The following is a 12,593-nucleotide window of genomic DNA, read 5'->3' as shown; positions in this document are numbered from 1 at the left end:
CCATGTCTGATTCAAAAGGCCTGCTGTTGTGCCAAATGATGTCTGTTTATCTTAATTAGAGAGACAACTGCACCAATCAGCTACAGTCAACAAGAACTAGCCATAGCGCGGACGAGATTGAGGCAGCTGGACAAGCTTTTGCAAGTCGATTTGCAGGAATAACATCGCTTAAAGTCCCTGCACACACACAGTTGTTTTCATCCGTGTTGGCTGATTAGACACCTGCTGAGGTTGAAGGTGGGACGTCATCGGCCTCCAGGTACCAATAAGGACAATAAAGGTGTAATTTGTCTCGCCTAGCAGGGAGAGGAAAACAGAGAGGAAATAGAGGGAAAGTCCTGAGAAGATGTCGACTGATAATACGTTTTCAGGACGGAGACATCACCCTCTCATATGGTAGGGCAAAGCAAATAATACAACATTCCCAACAAGAAATCAGTATTAATATTAAAGAGTAGGATTTTCCTAAAAAACAATGAATAGACTCATGCAAAAATAATCTCTCTGAATCATCACTTGTGACCCACTAAGTGTGTTGTGCTCTCTATATCTGCAGAGACCTATTTTGCAGTGTTCAGGATGTTTCTAAGATGACTTTTGAGACAATTTGTGCTTTTCATTGATAGTGCAGAGAGACAGGAAGTGTGGGGACAAGGGGAATGACCTGCAGCAAACGGGCCTGCGTTTAGCAGTTTTGTATAGCAGCTGGAACAAATTGATGTATAACGTATGTATGATACTGTCATATGGGAGTACAGTTGGAGTTTTCTCACCTTAAAGTTTAAGGTGAAAAATGGGGAAAGCTAATGTAATCTAAGTTACATTTTATTCAACAGATTATTTTTATGAACATGAAACTAATAAATAACCTTTTCGGATACTTGTTTAATCAAGAAGAAAAACTTGCTATAGATGATAGTATATGTAAAAATGGAAGTTCTTGTTGTAGCGATAAGAGCTTTCACGGTCAGCCTGATGGAATGGAAAAAAAACTGCAGCTGTCCTGCTGTGGATATAGATCTTGATCGACCCTGAAAAGTTCTGACTGTGCCATGAAAGCGTCACTCGTCCTGACACCACAGACATCAAGTCGCTCATCAAACACGCCGCCTCAACCTCTCCCAGCAGCGTGCTGTGACAGCTCGATGCTTTCCATTTCACGTCCTCTTGGTCGCCATCTCCCTCTCCCACTTTGATTTGACCACTTTTAGTGTTATGATGTCTTATATCAATCAATCTCTCTATTTATATCAAGGACCCTCGCTTGAATCTGTGTCATGATCTCCAGCTCTTTGATTCGCTGCGGGCATGGTTGACTAACGAGGGGGAGAGAAGCTTGTTGGAATTCAGAGCCTCAGACAGATCAAACTAAGAAAGCAAGGCAAGGCTGACAGCTACGGGGGCTGCTGTATAAAAGGAGCAGTGAGGCTGCAAGAAGATGCTAATTCTCCTCCTTTCAATGCAGACATCCTTCTCCGGGGCAAAATGGAGTCGATGACCCTCGTCCTTTGGGTAATCTAGTTCAGCTGAGTGCATTAAATAAAGCACACAATAATCCACAACCTGATTTGCTCTGCAAAATAATTATAAATGCAAAAAAGAACGATTATTATTCATTATATGACTGGGAATAAACCTCAGTCCTCATTTTGATGAATTTGGATCAAATGTTTGAAATTTGAAAGGGTTTGTACTACTAGCTATTGCACTTTCTTTGAATGCTATGCTGAATACTTGCTGCACATTTCTGGACCTGTTTATGATCTCTCATAGTCTCTTGTCGTTTCCTACTGTGAAGAGGTGAACGTGTCTTAATCGCCTTTTGTCTACACACCCTCCCCAGCGCCCATCACCCCCCAGTAGGCAGCCAGCATGAGGGCTAATCCCTCTGCGGCTAATGAAGGCTTTGATGGTATGGTTTCTCCAATTCTCCTCCGCACAGCCTCGCAGTCATGAATGCAAGAACCTTAAATGCCCCTCAGAATGTGCTGGGACCTCAAAATGTGCTGGGACTGAGAACTGCTGGGGATGAGTGAACTTGAGAGTGAGACCAGCCGTGGTGGACAATTTTATGGGAGGAAGATTTAGTAATAAAGCCAGGGAGTGATGTGCAAGGCAAATCTGCACATTAACTAGACTCACATGAACTTACACAATAGATCCCACATTATCCACAAAGGTTTAAATTGTTTCAAAGTAACGACATAACCCATAAAGACCATCATTAACAATTAGAGACACAAGTGTTTTAGGGTGACGGCTGGTCGATCTGATATTGGGGGCACTTAGTGAAACAAAGTCTCAATTCTTTGGTTTGTTGGCATGCTGGGAAATAAGTAATCTATCAGGTCGATGTGTCAGTGACAAGATAGATTTCCCCTCTGAAAAATGTTGTAAGTGACTTCTCTGTGTTGTCTCTGTGTCAGCCAAACTCCTTTCACATGCTGCGCTCACCAACTGTTGATAAGGTAACACTGTTATCTCTTATCGCACGGTCACATGGCACGCATAGTAAGTCTCCCATTCACTGTCAACGGAGCAGCTTCAGAGAGAGTTGGTCGATGGCATCGCAGATTGCTGAGATGTACATAAACATCTGGAGTAAAGAAAAGCATGTCCTCTGCCTTTACATTGTCCTTGACCCGGAGAGCAGCGGTAGGTTTCAGGTTGTTTAGGTTTTGGATCTGAGTGGTTGGAAATCAGATGGGGGATAGGACTCTGCAGGCTGGAAATCAGACGGGGGACAGGGCTCTAGAGGCCGGAAATCAGACGGGGGACAGGACTCTAGAGGCTGGATCTCGGGCGGTCGACCAGACTGCAGGACTTGCTTCCGAAGCGGGGGCTCCGGCGGACGGCCGGACTGCAGGACATGCTTCCGAAGCGGGGGCTCCGGCGGACGGCCGGACTGCAGGACATGCTTCCGAAGCGGGGGCTCCGGCGGACGGCCGGACTGCAGGACATGCTTCCGAAGCGGGGGCTCCGGCGGACGGCCGGACTGCAGGACATGCTTCCGAAGCGGGGGCTCCGGCGGACGGCCGGACTGCAGGACATGCTTCCGAAGCGGGGGCTCCGGCGGACGGCCGGACTGCAGGACTTGCTTCCGAAGCGGGGGCTCCGGCGGACGGCCGGACTGCAGGACTTGCTTCCGAAGCGGGGGCTCCGGCGGACGGCCGGGCTGGACAGGCTCGGACTGCAGGACTTTTTGCCGAAGCGGGGGCTCTGGCAGACGGCCGGGCTGGACAGGCTCGGGGAAGCCGGACTGGATGGGCTGAGGCTCGGGGGAGCCGGACTGGACGGGCTGAGGCTCGGGGGAGCCGGACTGGACGGGCTGAGGCTCGGGGGAGCCGGACTGGACGGGCTGAGGCTCGGGGGAGCCGGACTGGACGGGCTGAGGCTCGGGGGAGCCGGACTGGACGGGCTGAGGCTCGGGGGAGCCGGACTGGACGGGCAGAGGCTCGGGGGAGCCGGACTGGACGGGCAGAGGCTCCGACTGGAGCTCGGAAGAGCCGGACTGGAAACACTGGGGCTCAGGGGAACCAGACTGGGAAGACTGGGGCTCAGGAGAGCCGGACTGGGAAGACTGGAGCTCAGGAGAGCCGGACTGGGAAGACTGGAGCTCAGGAGAGCCGGACTGGGAAGACTGGGGCTCCGGCTGGAGCTCGGGAGAGCCGGGCTGGGCGGACTGGGACTCCGGCTGGAGCTCGGGAGAGCCGGGCTGGGCGGACTGGGACTCCGGCTGGAGCTCGGGAGAGCCGGGCTGGAAACACTGGGGCTCAGGGGAGCCAGACTGGGAAGACTGGGGCTCAGGAGAGCCGGACTGGGAACACTGGGGCTCCGGCTGGAGCTCGGGGGCTGGTGATCGTTGCTCCTCGGAGACGGCGCCGGCAGGGGCTGGTGATCGCTGCTCCTCGGAGACGGCGGCGGCAGGGGCTGGTGATCGCTGCTCCTCGGAGACGGCGGCGGCAGGGGCTGGTGATCGCTGCTCCTCGGAGACGGCGGCAGCTGAAGGTCGCTGCTCCTCGGCGGCGGCGGGAGCTGAAGGTCGCTGCTCCTCGGCGGCGGCGGGAGCTGAAGGTCGCTGCTCCTCGGCGGCGGCGGGAGCTGAAGGTCGCTGCTGCACGGAGGCGGCAGCGGCAGGCACAGGAGGTCGCTGCTGCACGGAGGCGGCAGGCACAGGAGGTCGCTGCTGCACGGAGGCGGCAGGCACAGGAGGTCGCTGCTGCACGGAGGCGGCAGCGGCAGGCACAGGAGGTCGCTGCGGCACGGAGGCGGCAGGCATAGCAGGTCGCTGCTGCACGGAGGCGGCAACGGCGGGCACAGGAGGTCGCTGCGGCACGGAGGCGGCAGCGGCAGGCACAGGAGGTCGCTGCTGCACGGAGGCGGCAGGTACAGGAGGTCGCTGCGGCACGGAGGCGGCAGGCACAGGAGTTCGCTGCTGCACGGAGGCGGCAGCGGCAGGCACAGGAGGTCGCTGCTGCACGGAGGCGGCAGCGGCAGGCACAGGAGGTCGCTGCGGCTCTGAGGCGGCGAGGCTCAACCACATGGCAAAGCCTGCTAGGAATAGGCTCACCTCATCGGCGGCGACCGCGTGCGGGAGCGACTGCGTCGCTGAGGCGCCTGCGGCCGGGTTCGGGATAGGCTGCGGTGCCGAGGCGGCGGCGGTCAGGTCCAGGAGAGGCTGCGGCGCTGAGGCGGCGACGGCGGCCGGGAACCGCTGCGGCGACGAGACGTCGGCGGCTGGGTCCGGGAGAGGCTGCGCTGCCGAGGCGACAGCAGGAGTCGGTCGGACCGTCGACAGGACAAGGGGAGCTGGAGTCGGTCGGACCGTAGACAGGACACGGGGAGCTGGAGTCGGTCGGACCGTAGACAGGACACGGGGAGCTGGAGTTAGCTGTGGCCTAGCGGGATCAGGGGATCGCTGCGGCCCAGCGGGAACGGGGGATCGCTGCGGCCCAGCGGGAACGGGGGATCGCTGCGGCCCAGCGGGAACGGGGGATCGCTGCGGCCCAGCGGGAACGGGGGATCGCTGCGGCCCAGCGGGAATGGAAGACTGACCCCTTCGCTGCCTCTGCCTCTTCTTTGGGGTAACAGAGCGGCTTAATTCCAGCTCGAGGCTAGCCTGCTGGGGGTTCAGCGGCCCTGCAGGTCCTCCTCTGGCCCAGCACATCTCCCGAAGTGGGTCCAACGGCAGCGGCCCCAAGGGAACGGGGAATTGCTGACCCTTCCTCTGCTTCCCTCGAGGGTTCACAGGGCAGTCCACCAGGTAACGGTTAGCCCCTTGAAGACTCGGAGGCCCTCCCAAGACCAGGCGGGTTCCCGCAAACTGTTCATGCCAATCAGGGGAAAAGCGCTCGAAACATTGGTCCCCTGACTCCCACAAGTCACAGCCTGCCTTCTGGACCCTCCGAGGCCCTCCAAAGGCAGGGCGGGTTCCCACAAACGGTAAAACCCACTCAGGGAGACGACCATCCCAATGGTGGTCTGCTGAGTCCACTTCTGGCCAGGTTCTTCTGTCACGGGGCATGGTGGAGGACTCAAGCGCAGACCAGGCAGAGTAGTATGAAGAGAGTAATTTTAATAAACAAAACAAACCAAATGTAGACCATACAGGAATCGGCAGGGGATCCACAGAGCAGAACAGAGACGAGGGAGGAAATTCCAGCAGGACAGGGAAGACAGACGGGAAAACCGGGAACAGGACAAGCCGAACGGGCGGGTAGACAATACAAGAACCTGGCAAGGAGTGACTGAGGGGCAGGAGTTTATGTAGGGGGAAGAACAGGTGAGAAGAGTTGTGCTGATGAGGGGGAAGTGCTTGATTACTGATCAGCGGCAGGTGAAGGGAATTAGGCTGAGGGAGTGACTGACAGGTAGAGTGAGGAGGGTAGACAAACACAGAACACAGAGGCAAAGCCTAATCGTGACATCTATATTGCACAGTCTCTGCCCTACCATCAAGTATTTTACTTTGTACGTCAGATCGTACCATTATGACGGTAGGGCAGGGCAGCATATGTGCATTATAGATACCCCATTATATCTACACTGGGAAAAAAAAAACATTCTTCGTATCCACCACGTTTACTGCGAAGACGATATGCCCCACTACTTGATAGAAGGGCTGACACTGTGCATGATGGGACAGTTTTTGGCAGGTCTGAAAGAATGTGTGTATAACTTTTGCTTGGGAAGAAGAAACTTCTCCATATTCGCCAAGGTTATTAGGCACGTTCTGAAGTATACACAAACTATAATACTTGATGGTGGGGCGGAAACTGTGCATTATGGATGTTTACGTGGCCTTCGTCAGCTCCTTTGGTTTATCGGCAAGTTGTCCAGAAATAACTTTCCTATGCAGTTAGCTGCAATAGTAAATCACATTTAGTCACATCGCTGTTCGCTTTTGCTCATTCTGTTCTGTGTTTACTTTTTTACATGAATTTGGAAAGTTTAGGAGGCTTGTGCTGCTTGCCCCAACATAAGATCTTTTAATTACCTTCAGCCCGCAGCAGTTACCTGCTTTATTAGTCTCAAAAGGTTGGCCGGCAGAGGGTTTAACATAATGTGTACTGACAAGATAGCAGTATACCCGTATTATTTTGGCTGGTGGGACAAGGTGCCTGGTAAGCGCCAAGCCAATATGACATGAATGAACATGATGCATTCTGGTCTACTGAGGCTGCTGCTGGTGTATAAACTGATATCTCTGCTCCTTGAATGAATTCTCTCAACTTTAAAGCAAAATGGTGAGTGTAAAATTCGGGCTCTTCGCTGTGTGACAGTAAATGTCGATTAAGCCAAAAACAATGAAAGGAATTGAGGTGTAAACTAAAGTTACAGTGCAGTCCGGGAAAGACTTGTCTTCCATTTCAAAAAAAGTAAATGCCCTCCGGCCATGGATATCTCTTGAGGAATGTGTGTCTTGGCAAAAACAACCTTTCCCACGCATAAGAAAGTAAAAGTACGGTTGAAGGTCGGGCTGACGGTTGGTACTGTCATCACCACAAACATAATAGTCTTGGTGTTGTTGTTCAATTTACCTGATATGCTTGAGTTGCGGAAATATATAACTTAATTTGTCATTTCGAAATGAGGACTGTTTGTGTGTGTTTTTTAGCTTGCATTACAGATGATGCCACTGGATAAATAGCAGTTAATAACGGCAGTAACGGTTAGAAGCAGCAACAGTAGCAGAAGCACTGGAACAAGAGAGCCATTTGTTGTGCAGCTGTGAGCAGCAGATCTTCTTCTGCATTAAAAAATGTTGACTACAGTAAAAGATGGACATAAAAATGAAATTATGCAATGGATGGACACAGTAAAAAAATGGACTGTATGAGAAAACCAAAGCTTTAACAAGGCAAGATTCTTAACGCAGTGCGTCAATGCGCAACAATTTGTCTAATCAAAACCATCTGTTGGAAAGAAGTCTTGGATGAGCTAACGAGTTTAGTTGGAATTGGTTCGTATGCTTCATCCCTGTGCCGACTTTCTCCCCCTCGTACGTTTCCTGAAAGCAAAGCTTTGAATCGGAATAGAGCTGATCTCCTTTGTAGTCTCCTGGCTCACACGTTTCCCCTCTGCCCTCTGTTGTCAACCCTCCATCACCTTCCCCTGTCCGGCAACTTGACTGCCCTCCACAGCTCCACAGCTACATGCATAAGTTGATCCACATGAGTGCTGTTCCCCTGACTGTGCCTTGAAAAAAAACATAGTGGGAGAGAGGACGCCAAGTTAACCTTTTAATGAGCTATTTAAACCAGATAGTGGTGACTGCAATAGTTGAACCAGGATGGATAGAAATGGGATGATCAGGTTCACGTGTGCAGGAAGACGGATTTCCTGCAGGAGAGAACTCTCACGTTTCTTCTTCAGCTCTTCTGTGGCTGAAAAACAATATTGTAGGTTGTGGCTTAGTGGTTTTATCCGGTGTAGATGAAGTGACCTTTAGGGGGGGGAGGGGGGGGGGAGGGGGAACTAAAACAGGGCAGCATCTTTGTTATTTTGCTATTTTTTAATCTTGCACACAACATTTTCTGTCAGACCGCTGGATCCGGCTTTAACCAGACAGTCAAAAGCAGCAAGGTGGTCACAGAACGAAGTGTTGTTCATCAAGACTCAACGATCTGTCCCATGCACGGATAGAAAGATTCCCAAGAGACAGGCAGGGCTAGAAAAGCAATCACACAAGCTCTTCCTCGACATCTCTGTTTCCCTCTTGAGTAATCACACATGTCAGAATCCGGATCGCTAGCCTTTTAGATTTGTTGCAGAGCGTCACACTTTGGACTGCCGAATTCATCCGATGATCGCAGGAGAGAATTACTTGCCGAGTACAGTTAATATCCAATTACCCCGATCGCTGAACCCAAATCCCTTCTCCCACAGGCTGCTACTGTTGATAATGCCCCCAATCAAAAGACAATATTTTGGGTCTTTGCCTCGTTACAAGGCAATTAACTGACGGTCGAGTGACTCTTCGTTAGAGCAGCTTGTTCTCATGCTTGTTCACGACGGCAGCGTATGAATGGCTCCCTGAAATTCTGCTGAAACAGAGGACTCTTTGATGTGTAATATAATGAGTGACTGTTACGATCCACTCATTCCGAAACAAACCTGGAGGGTTAATTATTACGCGTGCATTCTTCCCTGCGACAGACTGAGTCCATCAACGACAGCTTGTAGTTTTCTGCGGAGTGAACTCTGGCAGACATCTGCTTGCATTTGACCACTCAGCCCCCTGACGATTTCATTTTTTTGGACACGGCAAGATTACGGTTTTATAGACTTCATCAAGTCTGCGTTTCTCATCAACTCCAGTTCCTACAAACTATTGTGTCTTTGTCTTCATCTCAATCGGCTCGTCTAAGCAAGAGTGCGTTGGAAAGTAAAAGGCCGTAATTAAAATGTGCTTAACGTGAAATTGAGAGCATATCTGTTGCCTCCCAAAGGCTCTCAACATGGCGCCGGCCGTGCAGCTAACTGTGCTAACAGTGATTACCCGAGCGTTCATGCGCGCTGGCCCAGCTATGTAAACAAAGCACAGGGAAGCTCGGATTACAACACAACACAGAGGCAGAGCAACTTCATTCTCTGCTCAGAGACATTACTCCACTTCATTTTTACAAAGGAATTAGTTGTTATATAGCAGTATATAGTATAGTATAAAGCTGTTAATAGTTGCTGCTACATTAATGCCGTAAATGTTGAATACAGAACATGTTGTAATTTAAAGTATCGGTTACAAAACGTGTTTGTAATCAGAAGATAATCCCATGCTGCTTAAACCAAGACCTCCTATCTGTCCATCCGGCTATAAATTGGAATGAACTCTTCACTGCAGCAAAACATATCGGTGCAGGGAAACAGAAACTACAACAACAGCAAATATATAAAAAAGAAAAATACACTTGTTTCTATTTTCTAAAAGATAAGAAACATGGTCAGGTTCTGGTACTAAATGTGTACCTTATAGCTAATTCAGCATACTTGTAATGATGCTAATTTACCAAAATGAAAACAAATATACTCTATAGAGCTCAAAAGAGAAAACCAGAAAAAAAGTATCTATTGGCATTAAAACAGCCCATTTGTGAGCTTTTATGGGGTCTTGCTCCTCTGATGGCTTTCACTTTTTTCTGTCATCACATTGGTTCTCGAATAGGCATTTGTGTTGGTGACATTAATATTTCTGTCACTTTTTAATTCTTTTACCCGCTCCATTTTCACATAAAAGTTAAATAATAAACTATATCTTTATCCTCTCTAAAATACAAGGACGTTGCTGCGGACGTGATTTGAATGACAGAAGGATCAGTGAGGTGATTGCGGCTGTAATTCTTACCCCATATAGTAAATGTGGCTAAAAAATAAAGAAAGAAATGCAACATATAAAGAGAGAGATGGAAAGACAGTGAGATACTGCTGCTTATTTTTCTTACTGGTTGGTTCAACTAAAACACCAAACAGCTCTCTCTGTCTCACTTTGTGTTCTTCTGTCGTCTCACGTGTCCTTCCAGCCACATCCTGTTCTGGGAAGAAAATCTCTGCTTATTGTGAACCCTGCAGGAGAGGAGAGCAACTGTTTGCTGTGGCATGGCCTCCAGTGTGCACGGATTGCTTTTGTTTCTTTTTTCTTGCGTTAAGGCTGTGAGAGCCATGTGCCGAAGCAGGACGCCTCAGCCGGCCAAACGTAACAAAGGTCCAAAGGTTGCTCATACTAATAATTGACAGTGTGTTCGTCCGTCCTGCCGGTTGACCCGACACGTTGTTTGGATGAACTGGGTTCAATTTCTAACTTTACGAAAATGTGTGTCCAGAGCAAGGAGGATCTAGTATGTACATATTCTTATTCAAACAGGGGACAAAAGGACAAAGTGCTATGAGCCAGTGAGATTTTGTGTCATTCATATTTATTAATTCACAGATACACTCCTCCAAAGAAAGTGTCAAAACTTACTTCCTATGATTTAATCAGAGGACATTAAAAGTCACATTTTGTTTTCATCTTTAGCTGTAACTGTCACTTTCTCACCTTTTACTGATTGTATTCATTACATGTCCCCGTACATCAAGCAGAGGTGTCTGCATTGTGTTTTGTTATAGCTTGGGAACAGGTGGGAGCAAAAGTCTTTCACACCAGTTAACATTTCCAACACAGCCAGTCAGATGGATCTGATCGCAGACTTTGTCAGACGGCTCTGATTATTATTCAGGACACAAACGTCCTCCTCCAGACTGGGTTGGTGGTTCCGCTGCAAAACTTTCCTTTGGATGAATCTTTAAAGAGGGAGGTACGCTCCCAGAGAACAAAGGTGGCACAGATTTACTCTGTATTTGAGGTTTGGAATTTCATTGTTCGATGTGGATTTGATGATGTCTAACTGGTCGCTTCTAGAAAGTATAAGGAAAGGAATCTGTCTGTCTGTACTGTTCATCCGATCTACTTCACACTCGGCAGGAGTGCCTTGCAATTTGGACACGTGACGTGTTCAGTAATTATAACCTTTGAATAAACAAGCAAACGGCACACTGTGCAGCAGTGGGGGGCGGGGCTTCAGGGCGCTGAACACTGAGCTATGCATGTCGCCATGCAGCGGGCCGTTCACTTCTGCTGCTGGATTCTGGATTTAGCCTACTGACGTTACAACGGGACTCTTCGTCTCTTTCCTGGAGCCAACACGAGTGGATAGCCAGCTGGAGAACCAATCATTACTATTTTTATCATCATTGTCATGTTCAGTTTTTGGCAAAACCATCACCTTCTGGCCCATGAGACGTACAAACACAGGACTTTCACTCAGGAGACAGCTGTTCGTGTCCTGTATGACAAGTCAACATTGAGGTTTTTTTTACCTTACTTTTGTTTTAAGTACTTAGCTAACGCCAGTTATCTGACAAATTTAGTTATTTATACGATTCTTTCATAAGCTTAACCAAGTACTTTTGTTGCATAAGTAAGCGTTGGACGTTTATTTAGAAAAGAGACTGCATTAGGGCTGAAACAATTCGTCAAGTAACTTGATTACTAACAATCATCAATGTAAAAATCATAGGACTAAGGCTTTGTTTAATCCTCCCCGCACCCCGGTGTTCGTGTAGTGGCGCTATCAATGGAGCGCAGGTTGATAGCTGTTGATAGCGATCCCAAAACAGTTATTGGTTTGGAGAAATGTAATTTGTGGATTGAATTTTGAATTCAAACACATCATCACAGTTCGATCAGTTGAAGTTACAGTACCTTTGTAGCCCATAAGATGTGTACCTTTGCTAAAGTCATTTGAAATATTTTTTTTCTTTATTTGTTTGAATTTCAGAAAATGTTTTATTTAAAACCCAGAATGTAATTAAAGGCACTAAATGGGTTTGCAATTTGAAACCTGAATTTCTTTTCTTCTTTGTATATTTACTTTCGCTCTTTAATAATAAAGCCAAAGTATTTCTTATCCGATTAATCAATGGAAGTATCGGTAGAATAGTCGATTACCTTAATAATCAAAAGCTGCAGCCCGAGCGGAAGCTGTACGTTTCCTGTGGACACGACACACTGAAATTGCCGTCCCTGACACGTCCAAGACCGACGCTAGAGGGGCGCCTGGAGCGTCATACAGTTTGAGGCATGTGGCCACTGACCGAGCCTCTCGACGAGTTGAGAGTGAGAATGTGTTGGGTGAGCGGGGGCGAAGGGAAGAGGAGGTTCAGGGCTGCGTAAAGACTTCAAAGTCAACACACAGATGTTTTCACTTGGTTTCCCTGATAGCCTTACAACAAAAAGTCTGTGGGTTTGAACCCCGCCGGGCCTTATAGACTTTACATGTTCTCCCACAGTCCAAAGACCTGCACGTTAAGTGAGAGGGGAACTCTAAATCTTCGACGTGAATGTGGTTTTCTGTCTAAATGCTTGTTGGCCCGAACATGGACTGTCATCAAACTTCTCTCAAAGTGCACACTGGGATACTCCAGCAGCTTGGCCCTGAACAGTATAAGTTGTAGAACCAAATGTTCATATTTAAGACAAGCTGTGAAAATAAAACAGTCCCTTTACAGAGAAGATAAGGGAGTCTCATGATTTCTCATGGCTCATTGGAACTCAG

The sequence above is a fragment of the Pholis gunnellus genome, assembly GCF_910591455.1.
Source record: "Pholis gunnellus genome assembly, chromosome: 3".
Taxonomy (NCBI): Eukaryota; Metazoa; Chordata; class Actinopteri; order Perciformes; family Pholidae; genus Pholis; species Pholis gunnellus.
Note: the sequence above shows the minus strand (reverse complement) of the source record.